The 13,724-nt window shown below is 42.5% G+C and overlaps 1 protein-coding gene and 1 pseudogene across 2 annotated transcripts in view; both read left to right on the top strand.

Moving 5' to 3' along the window:
- LOC118857510 overlaps window positions 1-13,306 on the top strand; it is a 123,073-nt pseudogene extending 109,767 nt beyond the window's left edge.
- A 185-nt stretch (window positions 13,307-13,491) lies between these two features.
- BCL9 (BCL9 transcription coactivator) overlaps window positions 13,492-13,724 on the top strand; it is a 116,795-nt gene continuing 116,562 nt past the window's right edge. For both annotated transcript variants that reach the window (XM_036768470.1, XM_036768471.1), the window contains exon 1: window positions 13,492-13,653. The gene's annotated coding sequence lies outside the window, so the exon portion shown is untranslated. The remainder of the gene's footprint in view (window positions 13,654-13,724) is intronic.

The raw sequence follows: 13,724 nt of genomic DNA, 5'->3' as shown, positions 1-13,724 counted from the left end.
AGTGAGGCATCAACATCTATGTGGGATATTTTTAATCATAATGAAAACCTGATCTAAGAAAATGGGTTTGGATGAAAGAGAGGATCCAGAGGCTGGATCTTCAAGATCAGCAAAGATGGGGTTGGCACACATAGGTAAGCTGGGTTGAAAGAATCTAAAACTGAAGAGAGAGACCCTTGGGGTGGTCAAAGAGGGATATATCTCTTTTCTAGGGAACCAGGGTAAGATGAAGCTGAGTTCACGGACAAGGGAAGAGAAGACCTTCCTGGTTGACCATCAGAAAGGGGAGAGAGGCTGTCCATGCTGACAGGATTTAAGATCCTGAGTAAAGAATATAATGAGGTTAAAATACCTGTGGCTCTGCCAAATTGAATTGAGACTGTAATTAGAAGAGTATTATATTGAAGCTTTAATAGCTTAAAACTACCCTAAGACTTTTGGAACACCCTATATACTTCAACATTTCAATGATTTGTTATTTCATAGGTGTAGACATCCCCTCTATTGATTCAGATTGAGTTTATTTCAAATATTAGATGTTTAATAAATGGCTGTTGACCTGAATTTTATGAATTTCCTGGATATAGAGCCAGCTGTATTCAAAATTTTGAAATCTACTGTTTGTCTTTAGTATTTCTTTACCTCCCTTGCTGTATTCTCCTTTTACCTCTTAATTCAATTCAATTGAACAAGCATTTATTAAGTACTTATTATGTTGTCAGGCACTGTGTAAGACTCTGGGCATGCAAAGACAAAAACAAAACAGTTCCTGTCCTCATAAATACAAAATATTTTGGGGAGGGATAGAACATGAACAACTGAAGGGTTGAGGGAAGACTTCATAGAAAAGTTAGCACTTGAGCTGAATCCTGACAGATGATAAGGATTCTGAGAAGGAAAGATAAGAAGGAATACCTTCCAAGCATGGGGGCTAGTCTCTTTGGATGCAGAATGAAGGATGATGAAACAATTAGTGGTTCACTTGGGTTGGAATGGGCAGCTGGGTGGCAAGGACAGGTAGGTGGCTCAGAGGGTAGAGTGCCAGACTGGAGTCAGGAAGACTTGGGTTCAAATCCGGCCCCAGACACCAGCTGTGTGATCCTGAGCAAGACCCTCTTTGCCTCAGTTTCTTTAGATGTAAGATGAGCTGGAGAAGAAAATGGCAAACCATTCCAGTATCTCTGCCAAGAAAACTCCAAATGGAGTTGTGAAGAGTCGGGCACAACTTAAATGACTGAACAACATTGGTTGGAAAAGAGTTGATGAAGGAGAGAAATGTGAAATGTAATTGGAAAGTTAGGCTGGAGCCAGATTGTTAAAGGCTCTAAAAGTTAGGCTGAGAAGTTTGTCTTTTATTCTGTTTATAAAGTTTTGGGGTCTGTTCAGATTGTGCCTTAGGAAAATTGTTTTGACTACTGTGTGGAGGATGGATTGGGACTGGGAGCCGAGAGACCAGTTTGAAGGGTGTTAAAGCAGCCCAGACAAGGAGGGATTGCTTGAAGTGGAGTAGTGGCTGTGGGAGTGGAAAGAAAGGGATGGATGGGAGAGATCATGGAGGGAGAATCAAGAAGACTCGGCAATTCATTGACTACAGGTAGGTGGTGAGAGGAGGGGAAGAGTCAAAGATAACTCCAAAATCATGAATCTGGCTATTTTTTGGAGGATTGTCATACCCACCCCGCCCGCCCCCCCTGAAATAGGGGAATTTGAAGGAAGTGAGGGAAAAAGATCAATTCTGTTTTAGATGTGTTGAGTTTGAGATGCTGATAGGACGTCCAGGAGATGTTCAGAAAGCAGATGATGTGGAACTGGAGTTCAAAAGCTATACTAGACCTCGTATACAAGTTTGTGAGCTAGGCACAGAACTCCTTAAGGTTTAATGACTCAAAGGCTGGTATATCATAGCAACAAAAATCTGGATGGTGCTATATAGAAGAAAGATATGAACCTTAACGGGGAAGAGGTTGAAGAGAAATTGTGGCAGAGGGAGGGTCTTGAAGTGGAATGTGGAGAAAGGAAGAGGAAGTCTCCTCCAATGGCCCAATATGCCATTGGATATTAGACAAGGAACAACGTGCCCTGGAGACGATGGAGTCTTTTGAAAAAAAATGTTTCTATGAGTGCCAAAAAACAGAAAGGACATGAGAGGAAGAGATGGAGGAAAATTTGTTGACAATAAATAGGGCAAAAGCTCCAGAGGGCATAATGGAGTGGGAGGACAAAGGTAGATACTGTGGAGCGTCAGAAGACACATGAGCTGAGATGGATAGGAATGAGGGTGCAGGGTCTGGACTAGAAGAGAAGGGTTTTCACCTCAGCAGACAGACATTCTGACTCACAAAGGCTAAGGAAATAGAAAATGTGAGTTTACCAGCCATGTGATGGTGGAAAAGCCAGAAAACAGGTCAGGTCCCTTTACCCAATGCCGTTGATGAACCACCAATCCTTAGGGTCTGGTGGTAACTGAACATGGTGCTGGTATGGGGTTGGTCATTTTAACCCCGGGCAGGTCTGGAGATTGGGAGGTATTAGGGAGTTCTGGTTAGGCATCTGGGTCAGCAAATACCTAAGGACTATATCCACAGGGCCACTCACATTTGAGGCCAAACCCAAAATTGTGAGGATGATACACTTACACAATAATCTGTAAGTGATGCTGCCAGAGTCTGATGGTTCTGAAAACCATCTGGCATAGATCCCCTAGTGTTTAGGATTCCCTGAAACTCCAGATCTTTGGTGGTTCTGAGCTTCTAGTGGCAGCAAATGACAACCAATCAATCAATAAACATTTATTAAGTGCCTACTATGTGCCTGGCACTATGCTAAGTACTAAGGATAAAAAGAGAGGCAAAAGACAGTCCCTGCTCTCAAGCAGCTTACAATCTAATGGGGGAGACAACATGAGAGAGAGGAAATAATTAATAGAGAGAAGACAACTCTAGTAACTTTCTGGTTCTTCTCCTTTTCTGGGAACCCTCTCCTTTCCCCAGACAACAAGGACCACCATACTCTCAAATTTTTCTATAAGCTCCCAACTCAACTTTACACTAACCTTACTAAGTGTTTCAAAATCAATTATTTGCATGTTGCCTTTCTCCATCAGAATATGAGCTCCTTGAGGGAAGGGACCACGTTTTTGCTTTTTCTTTGTATCCTCAGGGCTTAACAAAATGTCTGGCATATAACAGACACTCACTAAATACTTAACTGACTGACCTTGCCTCCTACCAAAACAAAACTCCACAGTGGTGAAGATTTCAACCAGGTGTAAGGTGAAAGACCAGGGGACTAAAGGAATTTACGAATAAGTAACTCACTAGTCTAGAAGTGATTGAAAGTCTCTTAACCCTCTCAGAAGATTTTTTTTCAACATTAAAAGAGGACGTTTAATACTCCAAAAGATGACTCTCTGGTTGAATTTCAGATAGTGTACCAAAGTGAAGTAAATATAACTCAGGCAATATACTTCGGGGTATGTTTGGGAGAAGTTGGGGGTTATCTTATAGACATACACCCTTAAGTGATTCTACTATTCATTGCTTCTTCCTTATCTCTACTTCTGAACCAACTGATTAAAAATTCATAGTTATTTGCCATGAGGTCCACTGGTATTAAAAGGAAAGTGTGCATGGGGGAAGGTTGCCTCTGTCATGAGAGGGGCACACTGAAGCAAGATTCTTTGTATATAGCCATCATTTTAAGATCCCTGCTTGTTAATATAACCCATGCCTGGACTATGCCTTTTTATTGCTTTTGAATTATTATTTACCTCTGTATTGGAGTGATGATTTGAGGAGAAGGAGAATTCAAGGATCCCACCCTCATATCCTTTCAGTGAGAAACATGCAGAGAATGGTCTTAAAGTGGGTGAGAAATTATATAAACAGGATAGAGATAGGGATGATATATCTTCAGGTGGGCATAGTAGTCTACTGCTCTCTTCCTTCCATTTTCCTTGAGATTCAGACTTCCTATTTAACACGTAAGGAATCAGAGTAATCAGCAATTATAGATTTAGCATTATAGATAGAAAGCTGAAAGGGATATCTGAGGCCATCTGGTCCAATGTCCTCATTTTATAGACAAGGAAACTGAAATCCCCGAAAGTTAAGTGACTTGCTCCAGGTCACACAGGTAGTAAAGTGTCAAAGGCAGCATTAGAAGTAAGACTCCAAAGCCAATGTTTTTGTTTTTGTTTTTAAATCCCATACCATGTTGCCTCCTGAGATCTGGTATGAGCAATTGCTATGAGAGTAAGAATCAGCTGACTTTATGAGGTCAGGGCTCCTACTGTAGGGGATGCGGCTACGGTTATGGTAAAAGATGCAAATGATCCACTGGGGTCCAAGATGGTGGACATCAGTGCTACGGAGTCAAGTCAGTTTCTGGATCAGTGACAAGACCAGCAGCTATTAAAGATTTCACTGACTGATGTTCTGGAAAGGAAGATAGTTTTCTCTCATTGTACTTCCCCTCCTTTCCCTGGGTAAAATCCAAAACCTAGAGGTGGGGTAGTGACACACATCCCTCACTCCTTTTTACTTTTCCATGATCTTTGGAGGTGTGAGTTTCAGGAGCTTCCCTGTCATCCTCTCCCACCACCAAAGAATCAGGGGTGACAGGGAAGCAAGCCAGAGATAGTTCTGGAAGATGATTGGAGGTAGATGACTTGGTAGAGGAGTACTTAGTCATTTTCTTTTAATTTTCACTAAATTCAACTAAACTATATAGTCATCCTGTGTGGAATATTTGTGTCCTGTGAATGTGAGGGATTATTTACTGAGACAGGAGATTTCAGATTCAGAACAGGGGCTCTGGAGTCATAGATTTGAAGTTTTGATAATTTGAGCAACATTTCATATTCTCCCCTAGATAAATACCACACCCAGTTAGCATAAGTTCCTCTGCACTGTCTCTAGAAGCCTTGAGCTATAGTGATGGGGAAGCAGATGAGTGCCCTTTCGTATTCAGAGGGGATAATACAGTAGCCTTTGGGGTGGTTATCTTGTATACATGTCAGATAGGAACTGAGGTGTTTACTTGTTTGATGGCTCAAGTTGAAAATCCTCTTGGATATTTTATTCCTTCTTTGGATAATTAATACAGAAGCACGCTGCCTTTATGCAGGCTTAAGGAAGGTAGCACACAACTGCCTTGGACTACTAACACCACAATGCTACTACTGAAATGATCCAAGTGTTACACGGTGTGCATATAAGATGTCACCACAATTAGAAACTACATTTAATAGCTTCAGAGAAAGAAATATGGTCCCTGATTTAGTGACCTATGCATGGCTACTTATTATAACATTTCTTCTGTCTGGTTCACAAAACTCTAATTTCTAAATTAGAACAGCATTGGAATCACAGAAAGTTAAACATGAAAATGATCTTAAGGTAACTAGTTCAAACCCCTCATTTTATAGATGAGGAAACTAAGGCACAGAAAAAATGTAGTGAGTTGCCCAAAATTACAGTTTACAGTTAGAAAATTACAGGACCTCAGAACTGAAAAGGCCTTAAACATCATGTAGTCTTGAAAATGGGCCATCCAATCGCTATTTGAAAACATCCAGTGAAGGAAACTTATGTCTCTGGAGCCATCCAATTATACTTGGGGATTGCTTTGGCTTTTAGAAAGAGTCTCCTCATAAGGCACAAAGCAAACAAAATTTTCCACCACTCTGCAAGGTCTCCTCTCTGAGGGCAAGCATGACAGATTTAATTATTCTTCCATATAAAAACTCTTCAAATATTTAAAGATAACTATCATGTCCCCTTCCCCCTCTTTAAATCTTTTTTTGTTCATTGCAAACTTAACAATCACCAATAAACACAAACACTTCAAAACACAAAAAAGAATAAGAGGCATATAGAAGAAACTGAAATTCTGTTAGGTAGTTTGTTTTTTTGTTTGTCCTTCTTCTTGCAGAGGACCATGCCATGAGGAAGGTGATGCCATGATTTTCAAGTGAATCAGATTTAAGTGAGGCAGGGCTGTGCAAAGTCACCATCCTCATTCTGTCCTCCAGAGCCATCTGGGTCGATTGGCAAGATATAAATCAGGATGACTGGAGATGGCCCTGGATGCAGAGGGGGATATTGGTCTTTTTAAGCTAAGTTCTTTCCCAGGTCTCAGTTTGACTGAGACAATGCCCATTCAGTGATTAAGGCTAGGTAAGAAATGAGGCAAAGAATGGCCTCTTTTACCTAGTCAAAACAACCTACCCACAACAACAACAATCTTGGAGAGGGGAGACCCTCAGGATTTCTGGCCAAAACAGAAACAATTGCTATTTGCACTCAGTCTGAGCCATCAGAGCCCGAAGCCCCAAACAATGACCAAGTGAGGCTTGGGCTCGAACCTGTTGTTGGCCAATCAATGAGAGTCAGAGTGTTTTGGGTTTAAAGCATGGTCCTTAAAAAAGAAATCTATCCTGTAAGTCCCAAGATATCTTGCAAGGTTTCAGTGATCAAAATTTATATTCCTTTGGGCAGAACACCTGCAAGTATGTGGACTGAGGTGGGGGGGGCGGGAAAGGAGACAACTGAACCAGGTTCCTTGGACTACTGGGTCACTTGGAGGAGTACAGACATGGATATTGTTTTTGTATTCAGTTTATTGTTTTTGCTTCTATAGTTGTAAGTACATAATTATAATACAGTGAAGCCATGTTTGTAAGATTGACTCCATTATGCCATTTTGTGAGATTGAATTCCACTGAAATGCCATAAGGAATACAGAGATGTGTGTGTGTGTGTGGGGGGGGTGTATTACACATTACAAATGGGGCTGGCACTGCCAGTTGTTGACCTGTGTCTTGCCATTGGACTCCAATGACTCTGGAGGAGAAAGTGAGGCTGATGACTTTGCACAGCACTGCCTCACTTAAATCCAATTCACTTGCAAGTCAAGACATAACCTTCCTGATGTCATGGGTCCTCTTGGAGAATGAAGGACAAACAATAACAACAACAACAAATGGGGGCGGCAAGGTGGCCCAGCCCAGAGTCAGGAAGACTCATCTTCCTGAGTTCAAATCTGGCCTCAGATGCTATAATGGCAAGCAGGGTGGGACTTTTTGCTGTTATTTTTTCCTTTTGGAGGGCTTCTCAGCACTAAGGCAATCGAGTGCCTTTGAGTCTTGCCTTTGTTTGAATCAATGATGTGCTTAAGTCACAAGAAAGCCCAAGTTACATGAATTTGAGTCACATGGCCTTGACGCCCTCTAACCCTGAAGAAGTATACATTTTACATATATATATATATATATACATATATATATATACATATATACACACACACATATATATATACTCAGAGGTTAGCATTTTGCTTTGGGGCTCACTCATTGGAAGAGCATTCCTGTGATTTGGCCAGATGAGACTCTGGGTAGCCATTAAGGAGTCCCCTGACTATGAAAACCCAGATGTTGGTGCTTCTCTCTCTGGTAACTATGTATGTATTGCTATGGGAAAACAGAAGCCCTATCTGCTGATTTGTGTTATTTGCTCTATTTATATAATTTCTGCTTGTAATTTCTGTTTGTGTTTAGTGTAATGTTCAAGGTGCTGACTTTTTCCCCCAAACTAAGTGAATGATATATGTATGTTTAATTAAAATGAGATTGTAAACCCCTTAGAGTTGCTTTCCTTAGAAAAGCAGATCAAAGAATCTGTACTAGCAGTGCTCCTGTGTGCTGGTGTTATTGGCCTTATACCTCCAAAGCAGCTGCAAGCAGCATTGTTGTTACAGATACTTACTAAACTCTGGACTAGTCACTTAACCCTGTTTACCTCAGTTTCTTCATCTGTAAAATGAGCCGGAGGAAGAAATGACAAACCACTCTAATATCTTTGCCAAGAAAACCCCAAATGGGATCATGAAGGATCATGGATCCATGTCCATGGATCATGGACATGAATGAAACAGCTGAACAAAAATATGTACAAAATAAATAATTCATATTTATGTATGTCTAGGTATACACATACATATGTCTGTATGTATGTATATACCTATACATATATTTGAATATATAAGAAATACAAAACATAACCCTAGGCTAACAGAAAAGTGTTGCTACTAAAAGGCTAGAGCTGGAAGATAGTCAGCTCTTCAAGAACCACAGAGAGCTCAACATCTCTTCAGTGCTCCCTCTGGAGTTGAGTGGAGCATACAATTGCCAGGGTGTAAGTGGGAGTGTTGGAGGACTGCTAACACCAGGTCCTCATCAATGAAGGGTCAAGAACTTGTCCAGCAGGGCCAAATGGTGGCTAACCATGAGGCTTCATCTTGTAAGACTGAGAACTATACTTCTGCATTGCCTAGTCACCCATCCACTGAGCTTCTTCCCCTGTGAACTTGGTAAGTGGAAAAACCATAGGCAAAGTAAGTAAATGTCGGGAAAAATCTGTTCTTTTCTGCAGATGATGGCTTGAAGCGTGGAGTTGTAGCAGAGATGGAAGGTTATTGCTGCCTAGCAACACTGGTCTCAAAATTTGTGTGTTTTCATCCTTTTTCCTTTATTAAGTGTCTAGATTTTTGCTTTTCAAAGAGACTCACAAAAGTGTTATATGGGTCCCACTCAAGACTCTCTTCCTAACCATAACTTACCTCCTAATTTCATGATATCTGCAAAAGCGATATTAGTAAAGGCTAAGAGGGATCCCTTTCCAAAATTCTTGCTTAGTGGTCTAGAATTTATACCATTTTTTTAATATTCATCACCTTCCCAAATGAAGTTGGCCTATGAACAAGTAAGTCTGTCTGGTAAGGAGAGTTACAGCTCCTTGTTACAAAATGAACAGCTCTGGATGGGGGGAAGAGGAAACACATTAATTTGCTCTTGGTGGCTGTGAATTGATAGAGCTATTTTGGAGAGCAATTTAGAATTATGCCACCAAAGCTGCTAAACTGTACATACACCCATTGACGTATCAGTACCTCTATTAAGACAATCCCAAGGAGACAAAATGAGGCAAAAGTTCTATATGTACACATTTATAACAGCTCCTTTTATGATAGCAAAGAACTGGAAACTAAGAGGGTGCCTACCAATGGGGATTGGCTGGACAAATTATAGTATTTGAATGTAAATGAACGCTATTGTGCTGTAAGAAATGAAGAAAAAGATGGTTTCAGAAAAACTTGGGAAGACTTGTCTGGATTGATGCAGAATGAAGTGAGCAGAACCAGAATAATTCATAACAGAACAGCAATGGTTGTAAAAAAAAAAAAAGAAGTTTTGAAAGATTTAAATATTCTGAGGAACACAGTGACCAATCATGATTCCAGAGGACTAAAGATGAAGAATGCTACCTACCTCCACACAGAGGTGACAGATCAACACGTGGAAGGAGACACATATTTTCGGATACCGCCAATGTCCAATTTGTTTTGCATGATTGTACTTATTTGTTACAAGCGTTTTGTTTTGTCTTATCACTGTGGAGAAGGGAGGTAGGACAGAGTTAAAAAAATAAAGGCTCGAAAGCTGAAAAAAGTCTTCTGATGAATGAGGCTTATAGAAATTCACTGACTTGCCCAAGGTTGTTGTATGGTTGTACGGCTAGTACACCCTGACTGAAAGAGTGGCTTGGTAGAACACAGTGTAAACAGTATTATATCCATTTAACACAATATTTTGTCTTTCTGCTGCTGAATTTTTCTCCTTGAAGTCTTTTGAATGAAATGAAAGTTTTACTTCTGGGTAGAGGCCAGGCACTAACCCAAGCCTTATTGCTTCAAATTCAAAGCTTGATCTACTACACTAAGCTATCGTTGAGTCTCGAAATTTTAGAATTTTAGAGCCAGGGAAGGGAACTTAAATCATTTAATTTTAACCCCTTTGTATTAGAGGTAAGGAAAGTGAAGTCTAAAGGTACTAAGTGATGTGCCCAAGGTCAAATGATTAGTTGGAGACAGTGTCAGAACTATCAAGCTAATATTTATAAAGCGTTTAAGGTTTGCAAAGCACTTTATACATATTCTGTCATTCATTTCACCCTCTCAACAATCCTGTGAAGGAGATGCTACCATCATCTTCATTTTACAGATGAAGAGGCCGAGGAAGGTTAAGTGATTTGTCCAGGGCCACACACCTAGTGTCTAATTTGAACTCAGGTCTTGCTGATCCCAATCAAACATCCAACACTATTCACTAGGTCACTCATCTTGACTAGAGTCCCCTCTTCTCAACACCCCCCTCCCACAATGCTTTTTTTTTGATGTTACCAGTATTTCTATTGACCTGTATGTTTGTATAGCACTATTATATTAATAGCAATTTTGTTGCCAGAGACAAACAATGGAGCTAGTGGCAGCTAGGTGGCCCAGTGGATGGAGCACCAGGCCCGGAGTCAGGAAGACCAGAGTTCAAATCCATTCTCAGACGTTTACTAGCTGTGCATGACCCTGGGCAAGTCACTTAACCCATCTGCCTCAGTCTCCTCATTTATAAAACAGGGAACATAATAGCTCCTACCTCCCAGAGTTGTTGTGAGGCTCAAATGAGACAATAATTGTAAAGCAGTTAGCGCAGTGCCTAGCACATAATAGTATAGAAATGTTAGCTACTATTATATTAGATACTCAGATAGTGCTTGTATTAGGATGAAGCCACAATAGTGATTTTTACATGAAGCTCATGAACCTGACCTAGTCCAAGAAGCTACTGTGAAGATTCTGGATCTGAACCATGTTGGAAAATATAAATGCCATGGAATCCTCCTGGATCTGAACCATGTTGGAAAATATAAATGCCATGGAATCCTCCTGTCTTCTTCTTAGTCCCAACTGATCCTCTGGATTTGCAAATTTCCATATTCATTGAATTTCTTTTCCCCACATTTATATGCTTTCTTGTGTTTCAACTTGTGGGTTTCCATTTTTCTTTCTTTTTTTTGTCTTTTTCCCTCCTCAACACTCCCTTCAACACCAGCCTCCCCTCCCCCCTGCCTTTCTTATTCTCTTCCTCAATCACTTATGGAAATCAGCTATCACAGATCTAAATGCAAATACCTTACTCTATAAATTTCTAGAACCTGGTCATTAGTAACTCCAGCAGCCCACTTCACAACTTTCATAGTTTACATTACTTGTTACTACTTTCCTTGTTACTATATTCTAAGGTTTTGACTTAAAAAAATGTTCCTCTTTTGAAATATTCTAGGTGCAAAAAGTCAACCCCATAGATAAGTTTATTCATATATTTACTCATCTCAGGGTTGTATTTTGACATGCACCCCCACCCCCCCACCCCCCAGTCTCAAGACTTCACACAGTGCACAGTGGATAAGACCTAGAGCTCCAGTGGAAAAATTTCTTTTTTCCCTTAAAAATAAAATCCAACCTAAACACTGCCAAAGGACTAGACTGCCTCTCTACCCTTCACCTGCATTGCTATATCAGTCTGATAAGACTTCCTTTTTCTTTTCTGGGGTCATTTCTTTCATTCTTCCCTTGTAGTTAGATGGTAGGAGAGATAAAATTGTGTGAGAGTGAGAGAGAGAGAGTGAAAGTGAAGGAGAAGGAAAGACACAGAGAGACAAGAGGAAGAGACAGGGAGTGGGAGGAGAGAGGGAAAGATGGGGGGGAGGGAGAGAGAGAGACAGAGAGAGAGAGAGAGAGAGAGAGAGAGAGAGAGAGAGAGAGAGAGAGAGAGAGAGAGAGAGAGAGAGAGAAGGGGGCAAGAGTGGAAGAGAAAGAAAGAGAGGGAGGGAGAGAGAAAGAGAAGACAGGGAGAGGGGAAAAAACAGGGAGAGGGAGGAGAAGAGTGGGAGAAAAAGAGAGAGAGAGGGAAAGACAAGGAAGAGAGAGTGAAAACCAGGGAGAGGGAGGGAGAGAGAGAAAGATTGGGAGAGAAAAAGAAAGGGAGGGAGGGAGAAAGAGAGAGAAGGACAGGGAGGAAAAGAGGGGGCAAGAGAGGGAGGGAGGGAGAAAGAAAGGGAGAACTAGAGAGAAGAGAGGGAAAGAGAGAAAGGAGGAAAGAGAGGAAGGAGAAAGAGAGGGGGCAGGGAGGATAGGAGGGAGAAAAGGAGAGGAGGGAGAGAGGGAGGGGGAGAGGGGGAGAGAGAGAGAGAGAGAGAGAGAGAGAGAGAGAGAGAGAGAGAGAGAGAGAGAGAGAGAGAGAGAGAAAGGGAGAACTAGAGAGAAGGAAAGAGAAAGGAGGAAAGGAAGGAGAAAAAGAGGGAGCAGGGAGGATAGGAGGGAGAAAAAGAAAGGGGAGGGAGAGGGGGAGAGAGAGAGGGAGAGGGAAAGGGGGGAGGGGGGAGAGAGAGAGAGAGAGAGAGAGAGAGAGAGAGAGAGAGAGAGAGACAGAGAGAAGGGGCAAGAGTGGGAGAGAAAGAGAAGACAGGAAGAGGTGACAAAACAGAGAGAGGGAGGACAAGAGTGGAAGAAAAAGAGAGAGAGAGGGAAAGACAGAGAAGAGAGAGCGAAAACCAGGAAGAGAGAGAGAGGGAGGGGGGGAAAGAAAGATTTGGAGAGAAAAAGAAAGAGAGGGAGGGAGAAAGACAGAGAAGGACAGGGAGAAAAAGAGGGGGCAAGAGAGGGAGAGAAAAAGAAAGGGAGAACTAGAGAGAAGGAAAGAGAGGGAGAGAGAGGGAAAGACAGAAAGGAGGAAAGAGAGGAAGGAGAAAGAGAGGGGGCAGGGAGGACAGGGAGGGAGAAAGAGAGAGAGAGGGGGAGAGAGAGGGAGAGAGAGAGAGATAGTGAAAGAGAGAGAGGGATAGGGAGGAAAAGAGAGGGCGAGAAAGGGAGAGAAAAAGAAAAAGAGGGAGGGAGAAAGAAAGGGAGAACGAGACAGAAGGAAAGAAAGAGAAAGGAGGAAAGGAAGGAGAAAGAGAGGGAGCAGGGAGGACAGGAGGGAGAAAAAGAAAGGGGAGGGAGAGAGGGGGGGGGAGGAGAGAGAGAGAGAGAGAGAGAGAGAGAGAGAGAGAGAGAGAGAGAGAGAGAGAGAGAGAAAGAGGGAGAGAGGCTGACTCTGTGTGTGTGTCTGTGTGTGTGTGTGTCTCTGCTGGCTTTTCCCGAGGACCTGCTTCTCTCCTGCCATTTTGCTAGGACCCAGCAGGCAGCTCTCCTGCTCTCCTTCTCTCTCTTGCTCCCGCTCGCCCGCCCGCTCCCTCCCTGCCCCCAGCCCAGCCCGGGCTCGCTGCCGTCTCCCAACTCCACCGGCGCAGCGCGAGTCTCGGAGCTGGCTGCCTGTGAGTGCGTGTGCGCGTGTGGCTGCGTGCGCAGCGTAGGCCGAGCCTGCCTGCCTGCCTGCCTGCCTGTCACTGGAGAGTTTGAGTTTGCATTCTGAAGAAAGGAGGGGAGGGGGGAGGGGGAGGAAGAAGGGAGGGAGAATGTCTTGTTTGTGGCTTGTCAGCAATTGCTTGAGACAAGCTTCCATGTGTGAAAGCTACTTGGCATGAATGCCTGGGCTGTACCAAGTGTCACAGCGGCGAGAGGGGGAGTCAGAAGAAAAACAGATCAGACCGGAGCAGACAATAGGCCCCTAAAGTGTTCCCCCTAAGTTGCTTTGATGTTGTCCTAGTGTCTTGATACCAGGAGGCCAGGGATTGCAGGAAAAGGGTCTTTTTTTGTCTCCATTCACTTTCCCCCCTCAATTTCCGAAATGATTCTCCAGAATTTCTCCTCATAAAAAAGGTAAGCGCCCTAACAATTCTTCGCTCGGCGGCAGGCTGCTTTGCTCCAGCCTCAGTGCTCCATGCTTGGAA

This window comes from Trichosurus vulpecula, chromosome 7 (assembly GCF_011100635.1).
Source record: "Trichosurus vulpecula isolate mTriVul1 chromosome 7, mTriVul1.pri, whole genome shotgun sequence".
NCBI classification, from domain to species: Eukaryota; Metazoa; Chordata; class Mammalia; order Diprotodontia; family Phalangeridae; genus Trichosurus; species Trichosurus vulpecula.
The sequence above is the reverse complement of the archived record's forward strand: the minus strand, read 5'-3'. Positions and strand labels throughout refer to the sequence as shown.